Here is a 25,983-nt window from a genome sequence, read left to right on the forward strand (position 1 = left end):
TAATTTTGCAAAAATTTGACTCCAGTTGGGTTGCTATAATATATAAGCAACTATTAAAAATATTTTTTATAAAATCAGTTCCATACATTCCCTCTAATGCTTCTTTGTGGAATGGCACCTGTGATGTCTTATGAAAATCCTTCCTGGGGCTGAGAGAGGGCTCAGTGAGTAAGGCACCTGCCTCCAAGCAGAACACCCTGGGTTTGATCTCTGGAGCACACATGATAGAAAGAACCAACTCCCATAAGTGACCAACTGATCTCCACAGAGATCCCGTGCCGCTTGTGTGAGGATACACACACACACACACACACACACACACACACACACACTGTACCAAATAAAGGTTAAAAACATTTTGAGGTATATGTACTGTAGGAAGGTAAGTAGGAGTTTTCATGTGCCAAGAGCATTTTAGATTAGTAAGGATTTGATATGACAATACCTGTGAGCTGTAAAGTCGAGGTATAGCCAGTGCCAATGACCCCTTCACAGTACGTCTCACTATTCTGTATTGATGTTTGCAGTGACATCGTCTAGAGGACATTGCTGCCCACGTGTGTGAATAAACACGTAAGGATGTGATGCCTTCTTACACTTTAAATTGTCTACCACTCTATTCAAACCCAGTCTCTCAGGCCTGGTGTTTGGGGGCTACCCTGGTCATTCCCTCAGGGCTGTTCCCTTCCTTGTCAGCTGGCCTGGCACTGCAGAACTCTCATCTCCTGACAGACACTTTCCCATACCCCTACTCTCCCTTCCACCTCATCACACCTCAGAGGAAAGAAATACGTGGTTCGCTGAATATAATCCCTCTTGTTTAAAAATCGGGAACTGCAGCCTAGCGAATCCACTGGAGACTTGCCCAGACGAAGGAAGTTGGGCTCACCCTCCACAAGGCTCCACTGTCTACACAACATTCACCTTCTACTTCTTGTACGAATCCCCCCAAGGCACCTCCTTCAAGACTTTGATTGCCAGCTTTTGGATTGTGGTTTTCCCAGGGGGAGTAGGGCTCTGTCTCTTCTAGACTTTAACTTCACTCTCCTAATTTGCATTTCCCTAATGAAGTGGTCACCATCTCCTTAAGTTCTCGTTTGCAAGCCGTATATCTTTGGTGCAGCTTCTTTTCATATATGTTGCCCATGTCTGATCAGTTTGTCTTCTTAGTGCTGAGTTGAAAAGGTTTTACATGTGTACTGGAGTCGAGCCTTTTATCAGGTAGCTGTCTTGAATGTAGTCTCCCAGTCTATGACTTGGCAATTCATCTTTTTAATGTTGTCCTTTGAAGACCAAAAAAGTTCTCAGTTTGATGGATGCCATCTGTCAACTTCTTATTTACCCAGGGTGCTTTTGGTATCACATCTAAGAAATGTTTGCCTAGCCCAAGGCCACAGAGATTTTCATCTCTTTTTACTTCTGAAAAGTTTATAGCTTCGACCCTTGCATTGAGGTCTATGATTTGTCTTGAGTAGATTTTTGCTATGTTATGAGGAAAGGGGGGGTGGCTTGATTCCTTTTCTACATTGATATGCAGTTTTGCCAACCCAGTTTACTATAAAGGAAATTCTTATCTTACCATTTACCTTGGAACCTATTTTTGAAACACACTGACCTTAAATACATACTATTACTTCCAGATTCTCTCTTCGTACTCACCGATCTCTTCCTGCCCTATGTTAGCACCACGGCCTCCATTACTAGAGCTTTACAGTGAGTGGTAAGTCAAGCCATGTTTGTCCACCAACTTCACTCTCTCCCACAGTGGGTTTGACTCTTTAGGGTCCTTTGTGTTTTCTATAAATTTTAGGATCTGTTTGACACACATACACACACACACACACACACACACACACACACTGTGTGTGTGTGTGTGTGTATGTCTATTAGATTTTTATAGGGACTGTGCTGAATTAATAGCTAACATGGAGAGAATGGGAACTTGCTGTTAAGTCTTCTCAGTGCACAAACACAAGCATTTGCATTCACATATTTAAGTCTTGTATAATTTCTCTCAATGGTCCTTCATAGGATTTAGTGTACAGTCCCGCAGTTATTTGATAAATCAAATTCCAAGTATTCTGAACCTTTCGTTAGTATTTGGAAAGGAATCGTTTCCTTCATTTTGTTGTTTTAAATGCTTGTTTCTAGCTTATAAGTCTAAATGTGCCGCAGTATGATTTCACTTCGTTCCAACAGGAATACCGTGAAGACCGTGAGAGCCGAGGCTAGGCTGCCGAGAGAAGGTAACCCTGGTACGTTGTGGATGGGAGTGCACATTTGCATAGTCATTAGGAAAGGCAGTACAGAGATTCCTCAACAACAACATCAACAACAACAGGAAGGATTACCACAGATCCCAGCAAATGGAATCAGCCTGCCATGCCTCACTGCAGCTCTATACATTAGCTAAGAGTCGAAATCCTATCCTAACCCTATCAGTGGTGAAAGAATAAAGAAAATGTGGCTTGGGCATTTTAACATAATGGAATATCACTTGGCCACAAAAAAGACTGGAACTCTGCCATTTGTGACAATGTGTACAGAATCTAATATCGGAATATTAAATGAAACAATGCAAGAAGAGAAAAACAGGTACTGCGTGGTCTCCCTCATATGTGGAATATAAAATGGTGGATTTATAGAAAAGGACAAGAGGAATAGGTGGGGGGTGAGGAAGAAAGAGATAGGCTGGTCAGAGGGTGTTGAGCTATAGTTAGGGACAAAATCTCCTGCTGTGCTGTTGCCAGAAGGTATGAGGGTGACAGTAGATGATACTTGTGTGTGTGTGTGTGTGTGTGTGTGTGTGTGTGTGTGTGAGCTTTAGAGTTGGTGACAGTATTGTGCATGGCCCTGTTGAGGTCTGAAGCCCAATGAGAGATAGTATAAAGATCTTCCTACCTCAAGAACATGACACTTCTGTTAGGAAAGTCAGAAATAATAAAGGAAAATGAATGTGGTTTTGCATGTATAATTCCTATGCTGACAAGCACTGCAAAAACAACCAAGGCTACACAGAGAAATCCTGCCTGGAAAGCAACAATGACAAAAGGTATAAATGACTATGCAATGTCGAGCAGTGACGGAACCAAGTAGAGAAGTGCAGGGAGACATATTGAACAGACACTGAGAAAACTCTCCAAATGAACGTCATTTCGGACCACAACTAAAGAAGGAGGTGGACTATAGAGAGGGGGTCTTCCAGGCAGCTAACAAGAGGAGCAAAGGCCCAAGCGAAGAAGGAACTTCACTAGACTAGAGAATGTGCAGGAGATATGCTTGGAGCACTAAGTGGCCTTAGGAGGGAGAGGAAGCAAAGAGCCTGCCAAGGGAAGGCTCCTCCGGGCTGTTTCCCAGAACGCTTTACCCTGAGTGCTTTGAGAAGCGTCAGTGGCTCAGAGCCACAGCGCCCGCCCGCCCGTTAGCGGAGCAGACTGGATCGTGTTCATTTTACAGACGAGGTTGTGAAGCTCGGAGGTGGTGATTCATTCTACATCACTCAGTCAGTGGCAGCAAAACAAAGATAATTCAACACTTAATCGAACACTCTTCGGACTTGAGGTTTCGATTGCTCGCCTCTGCAGTGACCTCTGCCAGACACTGAAGCTCACTCTGTCTGTTGTAGCTGTTGCTTGGGAAGCGTTTATGTGAAAGCGACGTGGAAAGGGGAGAGTGACTTCTTGTTTCAGTCAGCTTCGTTATCTCTACCTTCATCTGTCCATTCTGCCCCAACAATAGAGAACGTAGAGGTTAACTCTAAAATTTAATTTTTCTTTTAGTGGCAAAAATCAGTTTTGTGATGATTACTTAATATTTTCTCCAGTCTCGGCATTCGAAGGAAGAGTCTTGAGCACCCTAGGTGTAATTAGTGACATTACGGGTCTGTTACTTTAGCAGGAAAGTGAGGCAGAGGAAGAAAAGGCTTTGGAAGCTTGGTGATTTTTTTTAGAATGAAACATTAAAAGGCAGAGTTGGAACACAGAGAGAATGAGGTTTTACAGCAAGGAAATCTAGACCTGGGGAAGAAAGCACTGTCTGGGACACTCTGAGAATATGTTGACTCACTTTGAAGGTGGCTGCTGGAGAGGAATGAAAAGCTTCTAGATCAAAGGTCAGAAAAACTCAGGGTCCAAGGAGCCCTTCCACCGTCTCACCAAGTGGATGCAGGTAGGTTTGCTTTCCCATTTGAGGGGGTCTCCCAAAGTTGCTCCCTCAAGCCCTTTCTGGGCCCAACACATCAATTGTAGAACATTGTGTTCCCGGTTGAGTACTCAAACCCCTCAGTCAGGTCTAATTCAACAAGCAAGAAAGGGACTTAAGCTATTTAGCTAGTGATTTGGATATGACCTGATAATTGAAGTGAGTGCTATCCTTATAATTTATCGATTGCACCAGATTGCTGCTAAGTGCCCAGGGTTCTGGCTTTACGTGGCTAAACACTGTTGCCTTGAAAGAGGACCTCACACTCTCAGCGCAACGTTTTCCTCTTGCAAAGTCATTCTGACTTCTGCAACTTGCTTCGTGTATAGAGTAGGGGACTGCCCTTTTAAAGGGTTCGGGGAACATGAAAACCTTGGTTTCTTTTGTTCCCATATTATATAAAATACCTCTTTATACTCACAAACACACTCACTTACCATCACCCAGGTCGCTGCATATTTAGTAAGACAGCCTAGACAGGGTCACCACTGAGAGTTATTAACCTTATTTAGGCTCTAGAGCCAAAACCATGGATAGCTAAATGGCTAGGGGTGGGAAGCACGGTTTCTCTGGAAGATAAAACGCCTACTGTGTATTCTAAATTCTAATTGACAATAAAGATGCTACCTGGAGCAGTCAAAGAGTTGCTTGGATGTGGACACATAACTAAATGTGGACAGGGTCTCACCGCATTGCCCAGGCTAAGCTCGGACTCACACGCTACCTGCCTCACTTACTGAGAGTTGATTATACGAGCACGTGACAGCACAACGAGCAGGAATTTCTAAGTGTGACTTCTTAGAGGCTGAATGTGATGAGGCTTTGACCTGATGCTATGACGAAACTTCAGCTCAACCCGATCAACGGCCAATACAACTAATTCCAAATAAGAGAAGACTCCCCACTGCCATCACATACCCATTCCCCTGTCAAAGCCCAAAGAGCAACGTTCTCAGGCACGCATCTAAGTAAAGGCAGCGAAACGAGGCAACTGAAAAAAATGGATGAGTTGTGAATACACTAAGTGTTCTGGTAAATGCACATACAATCTAAAGGCTAATTGCTTTTTACAATTCTTTGAGTGTCATACTCATGGATTTAAAAAATTACTGATTTACTTGAAGAGTTTAGCAAATGAAGAAATTGAAGCTTCGTTTCCAGATGCTTTGATTGCTCCTAAATGCTTTTAGGGTTTTTTCTTTTTAATTTGATTTATGTGTCTTAATGTAATGCAGCAAAAGCTTTAGAATCATTTCCTCGGGAATCTTATGTAATCACATAGTAAGTGAACCCTGGCATCCATGCTGGCTGGGGACCTGGAAGTATCCTCTTGGGACTCTGTCTAGAGGTCTTCTGTCTTTTGATGCTCAAATCACTCTCCATCTTCATGGGAAATTCCAGACTGTTCTCACAGCTGCAGATCTCTAGCTTAGTAGGACATGTGTTAGCTTACTAGACTGCACATTCCAGGGGGTGGAAGCCAATCAAAGGGCTTCTGGGCCTTGTCTACCCACTCTTCTCCCTTACTCCAACTCAGCAGCAGTAACCATACAATGCCAAAGTTTCCTGAAGATGACTCAGACCAAAGGTTATAGCTGGTTCTCGGATTAAAAGGGCAAAGTGCAGTATTAGATCCAGACTCTGATCCAGATTCCCCACTGTGTTGTCTCTGAGCCTCAGTTTTTCCATCTATATAATGGAGAGAATCATTTCTGCTGCCAACAGTCATTATAAGATTCAAACAAGACACACACACAATCACACACACAATCATACACACACACACACACACACACACACACACACAGCCTTGTGTTTTGCTTTAGTAAGAACTCCTAGCATACTAGCTAGTTATGTTGATGCTAATGTGACTTCTAATTTCTGTCTCAAAACTGTCCCCAGTCCAGAAAATCAGCACAAGTCTCTGACTCTTACCAAAGGAAGGGAAATGAAAATTCTTGTCAGCCAATTTACTTAATTTTGAGATGAAGAAACTCCTGTCTTTGTCAACTAAGAGACCAGCACCCACCTGCAGAGCTAAGTTATAGGTCACCCTGTGGCAGACTCCAATCTGATCACTCTTCAGTATGTGCAGAGTTCTTCCTTCTGCTTTACTTGTTTGTTTGTTTGTTTATTTGTTTTTCTTAGAACACTTTCACTTTTAATTTTAGCTAGTTAACCTGTGAGCTTGAAGTAAATCAAAATGGCCATGGTGGGGTGGGGATCTGAAAATACTACAAAATATTTAGAAGGCAGAAGAGGAGTCTTGGGAAGTACAAAAAGGTCCAAAATAAGTTGACTTGAAATATGATAGAATAATGTTGTTACATGTGCTGGTGGTGTCTTTAATTTTCTATAGGTTTGGGTCCCTCCCCTCAAAAAGAAAGCTGTCAAGTGCAAAGTCTAACACGTATGTGCACATGTGCATGTTAAATGTCCTCTGGGTGACAGAAATGCTTGGGGTCAGGAGTGCTTCAGACTTCCAAAGTTTTCAGTTGAGAATCTTGGCATATGCATAATGAGCTGTCTTCTGGATGAGACCCAAGTCCAAATACAAAATCCATTCACATTTCATATGCACATTTTACACATAGGCTGAAGGGAGTTTTATAACAATGCTCTGTAGATGAAAGCAAGTCTCATTATGCAGAATTTCTTGCTCAAGTGTCCTGTCCGTGCTCGGAAAGTTTAAGACTTGGAGCATTTGGATTAGAGAGATTTTTTTTAATTAGGGTTTCCACATCTATTTCACAAATATTTTTTTGAGAAGTCTCACATGCTGTCCTCCATGCAGTGTTTCAGCTGAACAAGAATTAAGGTTTTGGAGGAGAGGAAGAAGGAACAACATATGCTCGAGCCTCTGTGACAGACTGGGGTTTGCAAGGAAAGAGAAACGGATCCCTTGTAGTTGGGTTACACCCTTCCTGCTGCAGGAAATTGTTCTACTCAAGTCCAAGAGGAAATGTAGGACAAAGTCTTGCTTAAGCTGAACCAAGCATCCCACAAATAGCCAGGACTTGGAGCGTGAGCACAAGGAAGCTGTTGCTCCACCAGCTCCTCTCAGCTTCAGGTTCCCTTGGGCCTCCACCCTCTACGGTCAGAAGCTGTGGTAAATAAGAATTCTCCTCTTCGTGGTTTCATAATCAAAATATGCCTAGGATAATTACTGCAAGCAATAGGACAGATGTACGGAGATAAAAGTTATCCTGGGCTGTTTGGAAGGGCACCCGCCAGGCTGGCACAAGGTTCTGGGTCCCATAGACAGCATCACACAAGCCCAAGCCAAGCCACACAAAGAACCAGAGCCCATTTGTTCAGAGTACTTGGTTTCTTGCCGTGGTGCTCGGAATCTGGCTCACCTTCTCCGAGTCACCACATAGTAGTCCCAGTAAAGGTGGATGTCGTTCATTCAACCATTCCTTAACCCAAGCAACTTGCTTCCCTTTTTCTTCATAAGAAATAAAGCATGAATGAACACTCATGTTGTCAGGTATCCAGAAACTGCATGAAGAACTCTAATGGTGACGGCTGGGGTATCACTCAGTGTTTGTCTAGCATGCATGAGGTCCTTAATACTGGGGCTCACCCCAGTATCACAAAAACACTCTTAGTAGAAGTTACCATGAAAATTGTACTAATTCACACTCAGGCACACTGTGCACGAATTGCTTCTTTTCATCTGATAGTATTAGAATTAATATACAGAATTTTTTCCAGTGAGGGAAATTGAATCCAGAGCATAGTTCATATTAGGCAAATGCCCGATTACTGAATTTTACACACAGATTTCACTGAAGTTTTTTTAAAAAAACAAATCAATTATAAACTGTCTTTATGGTTTATTTTCTGCTTGCTTCACTTTTCCATTAAAGCAGCTTTCCTCTTCCCCAAGACAGTTTTATATTATGAGACAGGATATCAAATTGTAGCCAGGCTGTCCTGGAACTCACATACATCAGTCTCATCTCAAATTCATGACAATCCTCCTGCCCCAGTCTTCTGAGGACTGGGATGACAGGGATGACAGGAATGGGTCACCCCACCCTTATATATGGACTTTTTTTGTGAAGTCTCCCCTGTGGTTTTAGTTTGTTTTGTTTTGGGTTGGGTTTTTTGAGACATAGTTCCTCTGAGTAGCTTTGGCGGTCCTGGAATTCGCTCTGTAGACCAGGCTGGCCTCAAACTCACAGAGATCCCCTGTTTCTGCCTCCCAAGTGCTGGGATCAAAAGTGTATACCACCATCGCCTGGCTCCTCTCTCCTCTCCTATGATGATTTATTAGGAGCTGTCCATACATTTGCATACCATATTTGGTTTTGTATATGTTATGATTTTTATTGCTACCTGTTACTTTAGTGTCTTTTGATCTGTTTATTGGTTTCCTTTTGCTATGATGCAATGGCCACAGTGTGCTACTTATAAAGAAAAGAAGCTTATTTGTTTATTTTACATCCATTTGTTTGTTTGCATGTGCATCTGTATGCACACACATGCCACGGTGTGAGGTGACAGTCAGAGAACAACCTTTAGGAGTTAGTCTTCTCTCACGTGGGTCCTGAGGCCTGAACTCGGGGCATCAGGCATGGAGGCAAGTACCTTGATCTCCTGACCTTACTGGGCGGTCTCATCAGACTGAAATCAGCTCATAGCGTTGGAGGGTGAGAGTCCAGGATACAAACTTCTTTGGTTTGGCCTCTGATAGGGGCCCACCAGTAGGTAGCATGATGGTGGGAACATGAATGAGACAGAAGTTCCCTTGCCAGAAAGGAAACGAGGGAGACTGGAGTTCCACAGTCCCTCTGTGGGGAAAAGTCATAAATGACCTAAAGATTTCCCAGTTACTCTGCTTCTTAAAGGTTCACCACCTCCTAGCATCCCAGCACATGAAGCTTTTGGGGTAAACCCCAACCATATTGGAAGCCAGGTCTTTTAATTTTTTGAACTGGGAACTATTGGTCTTTTGTCCATGACTCCTGGAATAAGTGATGTTCTTGGGACACCTGTCATTAGCCCTCCCAATTACAGTAATAAAAACCAAGGAGCCACCTTTGACTCCAGTTTCTTTCTGAGTTGTTTTTAAATTTGGTGCTTAGAATTTAACCCAACTGGATGTTGTGCTTATGATATGATGTAGTTCCTGTTTTCTGGAACTACAAGCCTTTCCAAATCATTTTGGACAGTTTTTTGTTTCATTAAGACTTTGCTTTTCTAACCATCCTGTCATTTAACTTCTGATCTGAATTATCCCTGCAGGTTCCTCCCATTTTGCCTTTCTGTGTCTATACAATATGGGTTATTTAAGATTGTTAGTATATTAAGAGAATTGAAGTCAGGTCCTTTTCTTCATTGTGTCTGTGTTTTGCTTGTTCTACTATGGACTCTAAAACCAGTTTTTCAAGTACTGGGATTTCCTGTTACACTGTTAGAATTGCTTACTTGTAGGATAACTAAAGTTGACATCTTTAGATTGCTGTCTTTCATTTAGAGACAAGAACAGCTTTCTATCTGCTCAAGGTCTTTGAAAAAATTATTCTTCTTCTCAAGGACCCCACACTGTTCTTGTTGGTTTGTTCCTAGCCCCGAGGACTTAAAAAAAATCAGTGTTGCCATTGGGAATGAAAATCTGTTTATTTTATTTTTCTACAGAGAAAATCGAAAGTAAGACTTGAATGAGAGAGGAAAGAGAGGGGGAAGGGAGAGAAGAGGAAGATGGGTAGCAACATAGTGGGAAGGGGAGCGAGAACTCCCAGTGTGCTTTTCCAACAAGGCAGGCATTGATTGTTGTCTGGTTGAACAAGAGATGCAGAAGTGGGGAACAGGTTTGGGCCGAGCCTGGCAGTCATGCGCATTTCTTCTCACCTGCGGTGTGTGATCTTGCTCCAGTTACCCAATTACAGTTCTCACTTGTAAAACGTGGAAAATAACTGTTGGTGACCCTAGTGTCAACTAAAACGACCTAAGGTGGCTGCCTGACCGGCTGTCTTCACAAAAGAGTTTCTACACAGGGTGACTCCTCTGTCCCCTATACTGTGGAAATCCCAGGGTCTCCCAGAACAAAACGGAACCTTAATCTTAATGCGTTATAAAAGGCAGTTTCCAAGACTTCAGAATATACAGGCAAGCATACCAAAGGGTCTTTTAAAACGCTGTGGAAAAGACACTTGGTAGGAGTTTACTAGGAATCTGGAAGACAAGACTTGTAGTCTTGGGGGGGAGGGGGGGATCACCCAGTACACAAGGAAGCATTGTTGAAATTGTTGGATTCTTATTTGGGACTAAATCCCCAGTGAGAAGCACCCTCTATTTCTACCTAACAAGAGCGCCTTGTTCAGGAGACAATGCTGGCCACATAGCCTTGGAAAGTGTCACATCCCCATGGCGATGGCAAGGACCCCTCCCCCTTTCTTGTTCCCCTCCCCCCAGCCCTGCTGCAGCATCTAGTGCTGTGGTACTCCGGAGCTCAAATCCTCCTGGAACATCAGATTTATGGGGTGTGGGAACGAAAGAGAGAAAGAGAAACTAAGAACTACCGAAGTGCCCCAAAGGAGCTCTTTCCTGGAGGCATGCACATTTGTTCCCCTCCGAGGGACTATTGCACATGAAGAACAGTTGCAAACCATCCTGGGTTTAACATTTCCCCTCCCTGCACTGGAAGTGAGCCTCATCTTCACCTTCCAACAACAACAACAATAACCAAAAACAAAAACAAAAACAAAAATGGGGTTAGTAACTGGGAACCTCAGAGAATTGCTACAAGAATAAAAACATGCTCCATCAAATTCTGATTTTTTTTTTTTTTTGGTCACACTCGAAACATTTGGACCCCGAGAAGTCTTTGATGGTTTAGGATTCTAATTTTCAAAGGGAAATTTGATTTCTGCAACAGCTGAATGGAACATCATATGACTCTAGGAGAGTGAATGATATGTCTTATAAGGTGGTGCTTATTTATTTATTTATTTATCTATTTATTTATTTTTGAGGCAGGAAGTCACTCTGAATTTTTGCTGCTTAAAACAGGGCAATCCCTGCTCACCAGTGGCTTACCCTGGATCTGGGAGGGGTTAAGGAAAAGAGTAGGACATTAAATATGATCAAAATTCATTGATTACATCTATAAAGTTCCCAAAGAACTAATAAAAATATATAAAAGGGGTGGTCTCTCTTAACCAGTGAGCCTTGTTTCTGCATGACTTAAACACTGGCATTTACCCGAGTCTATATATAAGCTACACTCAGTCCAGTCACAGCCAACACATGTTCTGGTACTAGGTGGTCACGGGTCTGAATTTAATCCCTGTACCCCATATGCTGGCTATGATGACTTAGATCTGTAATCCCGTACTGGAAGCAGGAGGATCAGAGATCCCAAGTCATCCTGGGCTACATAGTGAGTTCATGGCTAGACTGGGCTATATGAGATACTGTTTTAAATAATAAATATGAAAAATTGCCTATACACTCTCTCTCTCTCTCTCTCTCTCTCTCTCTCTCTCTCTCTCACACACACACACACACACACACACACACACACACACACACACACACACACTTTTTCAAGAAAGGTTGTTTTTTTTCATAGCCCTGACTGTCCTGGAACTCGTTCTGTAGATCAGGTGGCCTTGAACTTAAGATATCTGCCTATCTCTTCTGGGATTAAAATCGTGCACCACCGGACCTGACCCCCTTTCAAGAGCTAAATCAAGCAAGAGTATTAGAAACAATAACAAGTGAACTAAATTTCTTAGGGAAGGATGTTTGTACTACTTGAGTTCAACAATATCAAAACTCTCTTCTCGTCTCTAAATTGAACAATGTACCTTAATAAACTGCTTTTCTAAAGTAGTTTCTTTAACTTTCCTTTAGAAAATGGAACTCTGTGTGTGTAAACATTTATCGTGAAGGGAGGTTGGATTTTCTCCAAAGCTTTCTCTGTATTAATGGAGACAATATTGTTTTCTGTGCTTTGTGTATGTTGAACCATCATCCTGTCTTTCTGGAATTATGCCAACTTGAGCATAGTGAATGATATTTTTAAAGTATTGATTAATTGATTTATTTTTAATTTTAAATGCTGCGTGTGGGAATTGAGAATGTGCATGTGAGGAAAGGTGTCCACAGAAACAGAGGTGTTGGGTTCCCCTGGAGCTGGAGGTGCTGGTGGCTGTCAGCTGACAAACATGGGCACTGGGAATTGAACTCGGATCCTCTGTCAAACCAGACTGGGCTTGAGCCATTTCTTTGACTCCTAAGGTTTTATTTATATTATGAATACTCTTTTTGCTGTATTTTTGAGTTTGCTGATAATTTTCCTGAAAACATTTACATTTCCGTCCATCATGGAACTTGGTCTGTAATCCACCTGGACCTGGGCCTTTTTAGTTGAGACTAAATGTTTTAATAGTCATATTGATTACAGATACTGATGGTCTACATTACCATGTTCTTATACTTGTAGAGAACGGAATTTGATTAAATTCATCCTTTATTGTCCTATCTGGGTCCTCTCCCACTCCCACTAATCTTATTCCTCTTCCCAAGTAGTCCTTCCCCTACATTCACGCACACACATACATTTGTACTCACACACAGGCTCACATACAAACACATGTACACACTCATATACACATATATACATGTACACATACATACACGCACATATACATACATGCACATATACATACATGCACACACATACACATATGCACACACATGTACACACAAACTCACATACATATGCTCACACACTCGTGTACATACATATACACACATGTATACACACTCACACACCCTCATATTCATACACATACAGACAGGCACACATAGACACACACATACACACACACACACTTGTTCATAGGAGCATGGACACATTGCAAAGTAGCTCTACTACTGAGGAAAATCTCCTCCTCTCCCCAATCACTAATTGCCCAGAAATCCTCAGATATATGTGGGGCCTCATGAACTCCTCCTCCTTCTCTGGCAGGGTATTGATGGGCAGATTTTGTGCAGCGCTTGTGCAGGTAGTCATGGTTGTGAGTTCAAGACTGGAACTGCCTTATCTGCCTGGAAGTCAGCACTTCATCCTGCTCCTCTTACTCACGTTGTTTCATTTATTTATTATCCATGTGTGTGTTGCACATGTGCGACAGTGTGAGTGTGACTGTCAAAGGACAACTTACAGAACTTGGTTCTTTCCTTCTACCAGGGTGGCTTTCAGAGATCTAACTCAAGGCATAAGGTGGCAAGCACCTTTCCTTGCTGTGCCACCTTACCAGCCCAGATACATCTCCCTAAACTCCCCCACCTTTCAAAGTTAATGCTGAGAAATCTATGGCTGTTTACTGTGCTGTTGTAAGTGACTTGGCGTTTCTCTCCTGAAACGTTCAATGTCCTTTCTTTGCTCTGTAAAGAGTTTTGACTATAACATGACTTAGAGATATTCTTTTTTTTAAGTATTTATTTTATGTATATGAGTACACTATAGCTGTCCTCAGACACAGCAGAAGAGGGCATCAGATCCCATTACAGATGGTTGTGAGACACCATGTGGTTGCTGGGAATTGAACTCAGGACCTCTGGGAGAGCAGTCAGTGCTCTTAACCGCTGAGCCATCTCTCCAGCCCGAGATATTCTTTTCTTGCAAAGAAAGGCCTCTTGCATCTAGATGGGCATTTCTTTCCTTAGATTTGAGGAGTTTTCATCTATGATTTTATCGATGGCTTTAACATAATATTCTTCTCTCTCTTCTACATCCATGGTTTCTAGATTTGGCCTTCTTGTAGTGTCACACAGCTCTTGAATGTCCACTCCTGCTTTCCCATCGTCTGCATGCTCTGACTCTTCCAACTTGTCTTCTTTGATAACCTGTCACACCCAGGTGAAGCTTTCCACACAGCCTTTTCTTGGGTTTATTTGACTATTTCAAGCTCTCATATCTTTCTCGTTATTGAATTCTACTTTCCCATTCTGCATTGACTTCCTCACTTCGTTCAGCTCTTTGTATTTCGAATCTGCGTCTTCTTTGGTTTCTTTGAACATACTCATCATTTGTCAAAGGTTTCATCAAATTTACTTTCATTGAAGAACCTACGTAATTAGTAACTTTTAAAAATTAATTAATTTACTTTATGTATATGAGTGCTCTATCTGCATGTAAACCTGTGCACCAGAAGAGGGCATCAGACCCCACTGTAGATAGCTGTGAACCACCATGTGGTTGCTGGGATTTGAACTCAGGACCTCTGGAGGACTCTTAACCCCTGAACCATCTCTCCAGCCCCCTCAAATTAGTAATCTTACAGGGATTGTACTGCTTGGCTTTTTTTCATGCTACTTGTGTTTTTGTATTGGGACTTTGCATATCGGTGGTCAGGTCTCGGGGATGTTTTTATTTTGCTTTGTTTCGATCACTCTCATTTTCTCGGTGGAAGTGGTCTCAGTGTTCAGGAGGGACCAAGTAGCAATGAGTTCACCATATTGCACTTCTCTGCTAGGCTGGTGGCTGGGACATCAGGCTCAGTTGTATTCCACTGGAGACAGATTTCAATTACTTTCAACATGTCGGCCCACTATGAGCAAGCCTAACAATGTGACAACAGAGTATAAACCTTTGAACTCTAATCTTGGGGAAATGAAGAGAGCACAGACAAGATGGCATCCTCTAAGATATTAGCTGCTGTAGGTACGAGTGGCATGAGAGAGAAACGAGGGGAAATGGTGTTTGGTTTTGGGCTGATGGAGAAAAGTATAGAGAGGAAAGTAGATCACAGGGGAACAGTAGGGACAAGGAAGGGGTGAGGGGAGTTTGGCTAAAGGTCTCGGAGTGGACAGAAAGAGGTAAAGGCGAAGAGATCCAGGTCTTGGGAAACCGAGCCCCAGACACTGCAAAGCATGTGAGCTTATGTGTGTTTGGAAAGTCCATTGAAGGGGAGATGAGAAAAGGAGAGGGCATAAAAGGAAACAAGAGATGACGTGAGATCCTGAGGACAGAGTAGGACAGAGGTAGCTGCCTGCAACAGTGGCACTGGGTATAAATAAAAGGACGTGGAGAGAGCTCTGGCCTGGCTAGAGAATGAGTGTCACATTGCCTGATTGATGATTACAGCCTTGCTCATCCTCTCTGTGCTCCTTCAGACACCCCCTGATGCTTGTTACAGCCTTGGGTGGTCCATCACGGATCAAGTCACTGATGTTGGTCCCAGCTCTGGGCAGTCCTCTGGGTGGGGGAAGCCCTTCGGAGTTCAGGTTGAAAATACTCTTCTTGACTCTGAGTGGTCCTTTCTGAGGGTTAGGATGGGTCAGGCACAGGGTTGGCTCCATAGTGGTGGTCCCTCATAGGGAAGGCCAGAAATGCTGGTCTGGTGGTCCATCAGAAGTTCCACCGCAAATGCTGGCCCCTCTCCTGAACATTCCCTACCAACATCGGCATGCTGCTTGGAATCTATGTCTAAGTTCTCCACTGCAAGGGCTGTAGTGCAAACATTTTTCCCTTCAGTCTAAGGGTATTCTGTTGACCACGCTTGGGTATGCAGACCTTGGATATTTGCTCTGGAGCTCCTGAGAGTGCAGTTCATTGGGTGTTTGGGGCTGTCAAACTGTGACTCTGTAAGCATCTTGATAAATGGCATGTTCCCATTGCTCAGGTTGAGCACCGTGACTTCTGTCTTTTTTCCTTTTGAATACAACACCTCAAACTCACTGCTACCTCTTCCTCCTTGGATATTGAAAACGCTTCCTCTGAAAGAATAAGAGTGATAACAAAAAACAAAATAATTTTTATTATTTTCTCCGTTTAAATGTCGTTAGTAGGAGGACAATGCTGACTGTCTGTGGTTCTTTGTCTTGAGTGGCTCCAGTGACTGTCTCATGGGAGGTGGCAATGTCCCAGAATGAACCAATCTCTCTGGGACAGATTTTGGCTTTATTCTTGTTTTGATTTATAAAGTTTTCTATTTTACTTCATTATTAGACTTGAGTTTTTGGCTGCCCCCACATCTTCTGGTACCTATTATCCAACTTTACCCAATTTATTCTCTGGAGACTTAGCAGACCAGAACTGCATTTTGTTTGTTTTCATAGATCTCTCTTCTTTGCTTTTTGGTTTTTTTTTTTTTAAACTGGCTGTCTTACCTACTTTTCTATTACTGTAATAAAACACCATGACCAAGTCACCTTTACAGGAAACATTTAATTTGAGGCTTATGGTTCCAGAGGGTTAGAGTCCATAATCGTTATGCTGAGAAACATGGCAGCAGGCAGGCAGGCATGGTGCTGGAGCAGTTAGCTGGGAACTCATGTCTTGATTCACATGCAGGAGTCAGGGAGATAACTGAGAATGATGTGGGCTTTTGAAACCTCAAAGCTAGCCTCCTCCAACAAGGCCATGCCCCTTAATCCTCCCCAAACAGTTCTACCAATGATGGGGACCAAGCATTCAAATATATGAGCCTGGGGGGGGGCACTGTCATTCAAACCACCACCCTGGCTTAACTTTTTTCCTTTCTTTTTCTCTTTTCTTTTCTTTCCTTTTTCTTTTTGAAGCAAGTTCTTCAACTTTATTTGACATTCAGTAGGTTACTTCTCATCCACAATGACCGCCTGTAGATTTTTGAATGTGGTAATGGCATGTAAGTTTCCAGTGCGTAGAGCTTGTTTGGTGAATCCTCATCCCTGTTAACATTTTTCTGGACAAACGTACTTGGATGCTATACAGAGCATTCCTTATTCCCTTGCCTCAGATGGCTTTATTGAGCCTGGTGTCACCGTGAATATCTGGAGTCCCCATCTACTTCATGGTAAATTTCTGGATTTTTTTGAGTGCCCAAGGGGGCATACTTCTTGAAGACCATTCCATGGATGTGCTTATGAATATTGATGGTATATTCTCCGGCCACCACCTCATAGATGGCAGAATAGCCCTTCTTCTTCTTGCAACCCTTCTTTGCAGGAGCCATTCTGCTGGGCTCAAGTTGGAAATGAGGGGTGTCAGGAGCCACCATAGGAGAAGCTAATAACTAGGTGAATCATCCTGAGATGAGTCTCCCTTGGATTAAAATCTATGATGGATTTGCTCCCATAGGCAAGGCCCAGGAGAAGTTCATTGTAGGAAAGATTCCTGCTATTAATATGTTTCTCCTGTTATTACTAAATATGTAATTATCACTAGGTATTAGCCTGCCCTTTTGAGCAGATCTCTTCTGAACAACAAAGATATACTGTCTTGTAGTGATGCTATATAGACAAACAGATAATAATTCTATAGAATTCCTGATTTGATTCAAACAATTTTTAGGAAGAAGGTTTTTAGAGATGGTCTTAGTTGCTAAAATGATGGAATAAATTTAGAATCAAGAATAGAATGTACCCACTCCTCAGAATGTTAAGTAAAGGCTGCATAATAAGAAACACAGTGAGCTTTCATAATCACACACGCAAAAAAAGAAGTAGACCTGGGACAAATTTATGTTCAAGGAAAAACACTTAGGTCCAAGGATACAGTCACAGGTGTGCACTATGATAGGCAAGGCCATGAAAAAGTATTGCTTTGAACTTTTAATGAGTATATTATAATGAAACACTGCTTTGAACTTGATATCAACATCCTTCTGTAACTCCCATTCTATGTAACATTTTATCTCTGAGGTAATTTTCTAAAGAACTTTTTGTCTAAGAAAGTATAAAAGACTAGAGAAAAGAAATAAAGTGGTTGGTTGAATGGTTTGGTCTTGGGAACTTTGCCCCATTCACCCATCTATCCATCCACCGAAATCTATATGTCTGTTTGTCTATATGTTTGTGTGTAGGTATGTGTATGTATGTAAGCATGCATGAATACTTGTGGAGTTGATTGAGACAGATGGCTGGAATCGGCCAGAGTATAGGTGTAGTAATGTTTGAATGTATGTATGTCTGTGCATATTTACCTGTATACATCTTAATTCTTTTCCTTTCCTTCCTCCCTGGTTCACAAAGAACTAACCAGATTTTACAGAGAGGTTTCTGGCTCATTCCCCAGAGGAAGGAGCACCAGCAATAAATCTTTTCACTTATCCCCTGCTGTTTTATGATGAGGTGATAATCAGTTTCTGGCCTCAGAGGAACTCAGACAGGCAGGTCAGCTACTCCGGCAAAGTAACAAGACTTAAGGCAAGTAAACATTTTATTATTATACAGCAACCCTAAATATCGAGTAAGACCAAGTCTTACCCCAGCTGAGGCTCTTTCCCCTTCTGCTGCCTCAAGAAGAACCATAAACAAGAAAGAACTGCTGACCTCCAGCAAACGGGCACAAGGGATTGTGGGAAGGAAAGTCTTACTTATTAAAGGATCTCTTTGGAGGCTCTGGAGATTAGTGGTTCTCAAATTTGACCTTGTACCAACATCACCTAGGACGAGTTTTATACCACATATCACTCAACGTTGTCCTCAGAGTCCCTGATTAAGGAGGTCAAGTAGAGAAGTTCACCTCTAGCGAGTTGTCAGGTGCTGTGGATACTGCTGACCTGGAAGTGCTTGTCAGAACCACTGGTGTCAAGACAGGTGTTCAGGAGGATGCGCTTAGAAGCAGGGAATCCCATTTACAGACAACGGTTTTACAGACAACAATTTACAGACAACTAGACCAGGCGGTGGCTAGAAATTCGAGAAGTGATTGGATTCTGGACAGGATTCAAATGGCTATCACAGGGATTTTCAGAATTAGGCATTATGGGAGACAGAATTGAGTACAGGATTTTGGACAAAGCAACAGGATAATAGGAGTTGATAGTGAGGTGAGAAAGACTTCCAGGGAAAGTCGAGAATTCAGAGATTTGGTGCAGAACATTTTGAATTGGGATTCCTGTCAAGATACAGAAATGTCAGTGAGTCTGTTTTAGAGCAGTGGATCTCTGGGGTGAGTTCAGGTATAAAAGTAGAAAAGCAGAAAAGCAAGGCTCATTGGTGAATACTCGGTGCCTTGAAGACCAGCTGAGATGATTTTTGTCAAGAGTAGAGATAAAATGATACTCCAGGTATCGCTCCCCTCATTGGAGGTCAGGGCCCTGTGGTGAGACTGAGAAGTGGTTTCGAGGAAGGTGAGAACACAGCCTGGTGAGTGTGGACTTCCGGGGGTCAAGAGAAGCCTGCGTTTCCTCAGTTCTGGTTCACCTTGTGTTAACAGTTACAAAGTACCCTGCAGAGGAGGCGGTAGCTAGCAGCATGGCTTATAGCAGATTTTGCAGTGACTCCTATAGGTAAGTAATTCCGCCTTGGGTACAATGGCAACTGTGACGGATATCTTATGCCGCTGCGCGCTGTTTTTGTTTTTGCGACTGAAACTCACGCTCTGCACAAGTTAATCACGGACACAGGCAGAAGTCTTCCTTTCACCCCCAAGCAATCTGTCTAGTTAACTGTTTTTCTCAAAGCAACCGGTCCCATTTTTGCAAGATTAAGCTATAAATCTGAGGAACTGCATGTGTGGTCGGACGGCTGGGAACTTGTGTGGGCGCACTTGATAGATTTTTCAGAGGGCAGGGCTTTTCCTGTCCTGTCCTTTCATTTTCTGAGAGTGCTTCTTGGGAGTCTCATTTTTTCTTGAAGTAAAAACAAATTATAGAAAAGAAATGCTTCATTCATTAAGTTCTGAGCAATCCCTTGGGTTTGTTTTCATTTGCAGAGCTGGTGGCAGCAGCCGTGGTCACAGCACCAGAGGACCTGGGTCAGGCTGGCATTGGCCAGGACAGAATGTGGATTTAGTGATACTAAGCAAGGCCACAGCAATTGGGTTCTCCAGGAATCCTGAGGCTCCGGGAAGCAATGCACCTTTGGGTTAAGAGACAAAATTCTACATTAGCGACTCAGGTTAATTCGGCCAAGAAGACTTAAGAAACACAAGGTCCAGGACCCTCCCTTTGTATCCAGGTGCGAGCCAGTACAGGTCCAGCAGCTGTATTCTCCACACTCAATCTCCACTGTTCTCAGAGCAATAAGCAGGCTTGTTTCCCTCTAACAAATACAGCTGCTGGCAACTCAGGACACTGGCAGTGTGGCTGCTGTCCCCTCTCTTATGAAGATATATCTGAAGATGAGACAGTCTTGTTCAGGAGAACCTTACAGAAAAGCCACCACATACAACTTTACATAGCTGTGTGTGTGTATGTGTGAGTCACAATTTCTTGGGACTCATATTTAAGTAGGAATCATACATGAAAAATGCCACACATGATTTTTTGCTTGGAGGAAAAATTCTATAAGTAACAGCATTACTGTCCTAGATAAATCAGGTTAGGGAGATGGCCATGTGCTGAATTGCTATGGAGGACCCAAGTGGCGGGGGTCTCAGTTTGCTCCAGAAGAGGTGTGTGAGAACAGACAGCCCCATGTATGTCATTCCTCTTGGGAACTGCTCTCTGCAGAAACTGCCGAGGTCAGGTGTTACAGGGCTACCATGATAGAAAAACAAATATGCTGATTATTCCGATTTACTTTTTAAGTGAATTACTGAAGCACCGAGAGCCAAGGATGTGGTCATGTCTTATTCAGCAAACATTTTTAAAATATTTAAGTCAGTGATCTATGTGTTGGGCACATCAGTAAACAAAAGGGACAGAGATATCTGCCTATTTGGGGTTAAAAATTCTAGTGGAACGAATACCCAGGGACATAACTACTAGATTAGACAATAGTTTGGAAAGCCATGACACGCCACAGACAGGGCACAGTGTGGTAAGGGGTTGGGGGTGGGGCAGTGCTACAGAGGGGCTGGGGGTGGGGGTGGAGCAAGTTGCCAATTTAAACAGAAATGACAGAGTAGACTCTGTGGACCAGGTCATGCTGGAGTAAGTGTTTGCAGCAGCTAAAGGGTTAGGTAAGTGGATGGGAAGGTGCTCCTACCAGGCTTGTATTAGGAATAGCACAGCTATGGCCAGAGCTAGATAGACAAAGAGGAATTCAAAAGGAGCCAGAGTCGGAGAAACATTGGGGAACCTTGCCTGTGCAGGGTCTTCTTGGCCATATGAAGGACTTTGACATTTATCAGAGTAAAACCGGAGGCTTGGAAGGACATTAAGTAGAGAAATTAAGAGCTGAGAAGCGTTCTACGAAAGCCATTCTGGTTTCTGAGAATTGTCTCTTGGAAAGACAGTTGGATAAAAAGACCAAGGGGGAGGCTGAAGCAAGGCTCCAGGCGAGGAGAGGGATATGTGATGGAGCAGGGCTATGAGTGAGAGGACCCAGTGAGAACACCACGCAGTTACTCAACTGCAGTGAGAGAGAATTTCCATCATCTGAGATGAGAGAAATCTCAAATGGAAGAGGTTTAAGGAAGAAAAGGAGAACTTTGTTTTTAGACACAATTGTGGCGTCTCTCAGGCGTCCAAGTAGACATGTCCAGAAGGCAGCTGCCTGTGTCTCAAGAAGCACGCTGGTCACAAGATAGAAATGTGGGGTTTGTTGGCATATGGATAAAAGAATTCATTAAGAAGTTGAGCGCACAAGGAAAAGAAACCCAAGCATTGCTCCCTGGGGGAAGATGAGAAGACCTGGGAGATGGGTACTGAGACAGACGGAAGAAGAAGAGACAGAGGGACCCAAGGCAAATGAAAAAGGGTGTGGGTATACTGGACGCCAAGGAAAACCAAGTTAAAAGGAGGTGGTCAAATGCCAGAATTGCAGAATAGTAACACCTGCATGATAGTCTAAATGAAAAAATTTGTGCGAATTCCTAATCACAATGTTTGGTTCTAGGAAGGGCTCAAAAATCACACTTGGTATTTTTATACCTGTTCCCGAGAAAAAGAAAACAAAACCTCACTATAAAGCTGCCCAGTTCCTACGATGACCTCCAGAGGGCACTCGAGGACTTTCTTCCCTGTCAGTTTTAGGCGTGAGGTAAAATGGATTCCCAGAGCAAACAGTTCTTCATCTGAAAGGCTCGAAGATCCAATGCAGTGGGTGTCAAATGTCTGTGTGGACAAGAATTGCTTGGTCCTGTTAAAATGCTGACCCGAGCCAGGGAGATGGCTCAGTGGGTGAAATCACTGGTTTGGCACCCCTTTTGATCTGTAATCTTAGTACATCTGTGTTGAGATTCGAGGAACATGGCTGGAACCTTACCGCCGCTCCTGGATGAGACAGTGGGGCAGAAACAAGAAAGATTATGCTGCATAGTGGTGATAGGTCTCAAAGAAGCCCAGGACAAGTATCACTCAGTACCTGTGGCGCCTTCCAGCAGTTCTCACCCAGTCTGCTACGCTAACCCTCTGGGGGAGGGGGAGGGGGAGGGGGACGGGGAGGGGTGCGCGTCTGCTTTACCTTCCCGAGCCTGATCGCTATATAACTCGGCCATTTTGGCTACTCTGGTCTCTTGGCTTGGGTGCCTCTCATAGTCGCATGTTCTTCTCTTGCTCCCGTTCCCCATCTCTCTTCAGTGTTCTAGTTTAGTCTGTCAGCCATGTATAGCCTGGACTCTTCCCTCTGCATGCTTTCTCCCCTATATCTACAATAAATCTTCTAGTTATGTCTTGTTAATCCCACGGGTGTTGGGGGGTTGGATAAGGCCACTACCACAACTTTAAAGCCATATTTGAAGCAAACTTTAGTTAAATACTGGTCAGGAAGATATCTATCCGGGTCCATTTCTGGGTTCCAAGAAAATGGCCACGAGTCACACTTTGCAGAAGCTAAAACCCCACCAGGCCACTATATTTCCCATCAAATCTAATCAGGGACAAGCATACATCCTGACATATTTCCTGTCCACATACCTTCTGCCCACTCATGATCAAACACGTCCAATGTAATAGGTCAAACAAACATAAGACAAACAGAAACTTACTCTTGTCTTGACTGCAAACAGAACTCTTAACCTGCAAGGTATGTTTTTCCTGTTTCAGTCTCCCAGTAACAGGCAGGGCGAGCCGCTCCTGCCTGCTCCTGTGTTTGGTTTCACACTCCTCCTTTTTTATTTCATTTTTCTTCCATTCAGGTGGAAGGCAGGAGTCAACACCTGAAAATTGTTCCCAAATGCAAACATGCTTGCATTCACATAAAACAGATAAAGACAAATACAAAGACCATCTTTAAACATAGGTTCACAAGAGGCCCAAACTGCTACTGTCTAGAATCTTGACTTTTTTTTCTCTCCATCAGTCAAAGAATTAAAAGGCAGAGAAAAAAATCCTTTAGCATGACAAGTAGCAATGGAGAAATCTCGAATACTATTTGTGCTGGCTGATTTTTGTGTCAACCTGACACAAGCTAGCTTCATCTGAAAGGAGGGAATCATAATTGAGAAAATGCCTCCACCAGATCCAGCTGGAGGGCATTTTCTTAATTAGTGATCTATGGGGGAGGGCCCAGACCACTGTGTCATGTGTGTGTGTGGGGGGTGGTATCCCTGGGCTGGTGGTCTTGGGTTCTATAAAAATGTAGGTTGAGCAAGCCATGGGGAGCAAGCCAGTAGGTAGCACCCCTCCGTGGCCCCTGTATCAGCTTCTGCCTCCAGGTCACCGCCCTGTTTGAGTTCCTGTCCTGACTTTAATGATGGACTACAATGTGAAAGTATAAGTCAAAACCCTTTCTTCCCCACCTTGCTATTTTAATCACAGCAACCGAAATTCTAAGTCACCATTTAAGTTTCCGAAGGGTCTTCCTCCCCTGTAATAGTGTTGGTGAGTTTGGACAAAGACATGTCCTAATGTGGCCTTGAACTTGTTGAAACACTCCATCAGTGGAGACCCTATTGGCAGGAGGAAAAAAAACCCCACAGAGTCTTCCTTTGTTTTAAGCTTCTAGACTTTTGTCTCAGGTCATGAGGGAGAGAAAGAAGTCAGCCATCTTGGAAGTTCACCATCTTTAAAATCTATCCATGGCCTCTTTGCCTATCTGTCTGCCTAATGCGGAGTCTAACTCCTAGATTCTCAAACCACCAGAGATTCTGACTGCATAAATCAGAGGTAGACTGGAGGACTTGTTTTTTTTTTTTCCACCTGGAGGAATTCTTATACATATGCTGCCACATTGCCCAAGTAGGAGAGCCAAAAATAAATTAGAAGAACTAGCCTATAACAAATATTCTATCCCTGTTGTTTTCTTGACTTCAGAATAATTTGTACATATCTCTTCTTTCCAACATGGAGGTAAGTCAGCCTCCTAGGAACTGGCAGGTCTCACCAAGACACAGGTGGAATGGATGGCTTGGGCTACTTTTACCTGTCTACATCAGAGGACAGAGTGGTGGCTGCCGTTCCCCATCTGGCCTCCAAACCTGTTGTGTTTGGCCTGAACAGAGTTGGCCTGCCTAGTGTCTTAATAATATTTGGGGTTTGTTCAACATTTAAGACTCAGGTTTCACGTTCGACCCTGGTTCCCTTCATTTGTGGAATGATAAGGGATGAAACATAGGGCTCCTCGGCCCTACGTCACAAAACAGCTTCTTTAGATGGCCATGACTGTAATTTGCCAAGACTCACATCTCTCTCTATTATTACCAAATCAAAACCGAGTTTTACTTGTCCATTTATGATAATCTTATATTTGTGGTTTCCTTAATGGCAAAAAGAAATGAAATATTTATTTGGAAAGTAAGGTCATACTAAGAAGGTCTAATGTTTCACTGTTTTGGTTTTTCCTTCCTCATAGCAGAGCTCTTCTGACCTTGGCATTACCTGTCTGGGCTTCTCCAGTGGACTGTTTCTGATCTATTTCTTAATCCAGAGTGGAGGAAGGTTGTCTCCAAGAGACAAAATGACGTGGGATAGAAGATGCACATCCATTGGTGCAAGGGCGTTGGTGAAGGTTTTTTTTTTTTTATTTTGGAGGGGTCTTGTGAATGGTGATAACCAGCTTGAAGAGTGGCCCTATGGAGAGAGTAGCCTGCCTGTCCTCAGAAGCTAGATAAATCACAGGCTAGTTGATGGGACTTAGCTTTCTACCTTCCTTCTTACTTTCTTTTTTTTCTTTATTAACGTGAGTATTTCTTATTTACATTTCTAATGTTATTCCCTTTCCTGGTTTCCAGGCCAACATCCCCTAGCCCCTCCCCCTTCCCTTCTATATGAGTGTTCCCCTCTCCATCCTCCCCCCAACAATCACGTTCACTGGGGGTTCAGTCTTAGCAGGACCCAGGGCTTCCCCTTCCACTGGTGCTCTTACTAGGATATTCATTGCTACCTATGGGGTCAGAGTCCAGGGTCAGTCCATGTATAGTCTTTAGGTAGTGGCTTAGTCCCTGGAAGCTCTGGTTGCTTGGCATTGTTGTACATATGAGGTCTCGAGCCCCTTCAAACTCTTCCAGTCCTTTCTCTGATTCCTTCAACGGGGTCCCATTCTCAGTTCTGGTTTGCTGCTGGCATTCGCCGATGTGTTTGCTGTATTCTGGCTGTGTCTCTCAGGAGAGATCTACATCTGGCTCCTGTCGGCCTGCACTTCTTTGCTTCATCCATCTTGTCTAATTGGGTGGATGTATATGTATGGGCCACATGTGGGGCAGGCTCTGAATGGGTGTTCCTTCTGCCTCTGTTTTAATCTTTGCCTCCCTATTCCCTGCCAAGGGTATTCTTGTTCCCCTTTTAAAGAAGGAGTGAAGCATTCGCATTTTGGTCATCCTTCTTGAGTTTCATGTGTCCTGTGCATCTAGGGTAATTCAAACATTTGGGCTAATAGCCACTTATCAATGAGTGAATACCATGTGTGTTTTCCCCTTCCCTTCTTCCTCCTGTTTCCTTAAGCTCACACAGGAACCTCAATAGGCAATAACGTTTGCATTCCTCGAAGGTGCCTTTCCTTGAGCAGGGCATG

The sequence above is a fragment of the Rattus norvegicus genome, chromosome 1 (assembly GCF_036323735.1).
Source record: "Rattus norvegicus strain BN/NHsdMcwi chromosome 1, GRCr8, whole genome shotgun sequence".
NCBI lineage: Eukaryota > Metazoa > Chordata > Mammalia > Rodentia > Muridae > Rattus > Rattus norvegicus.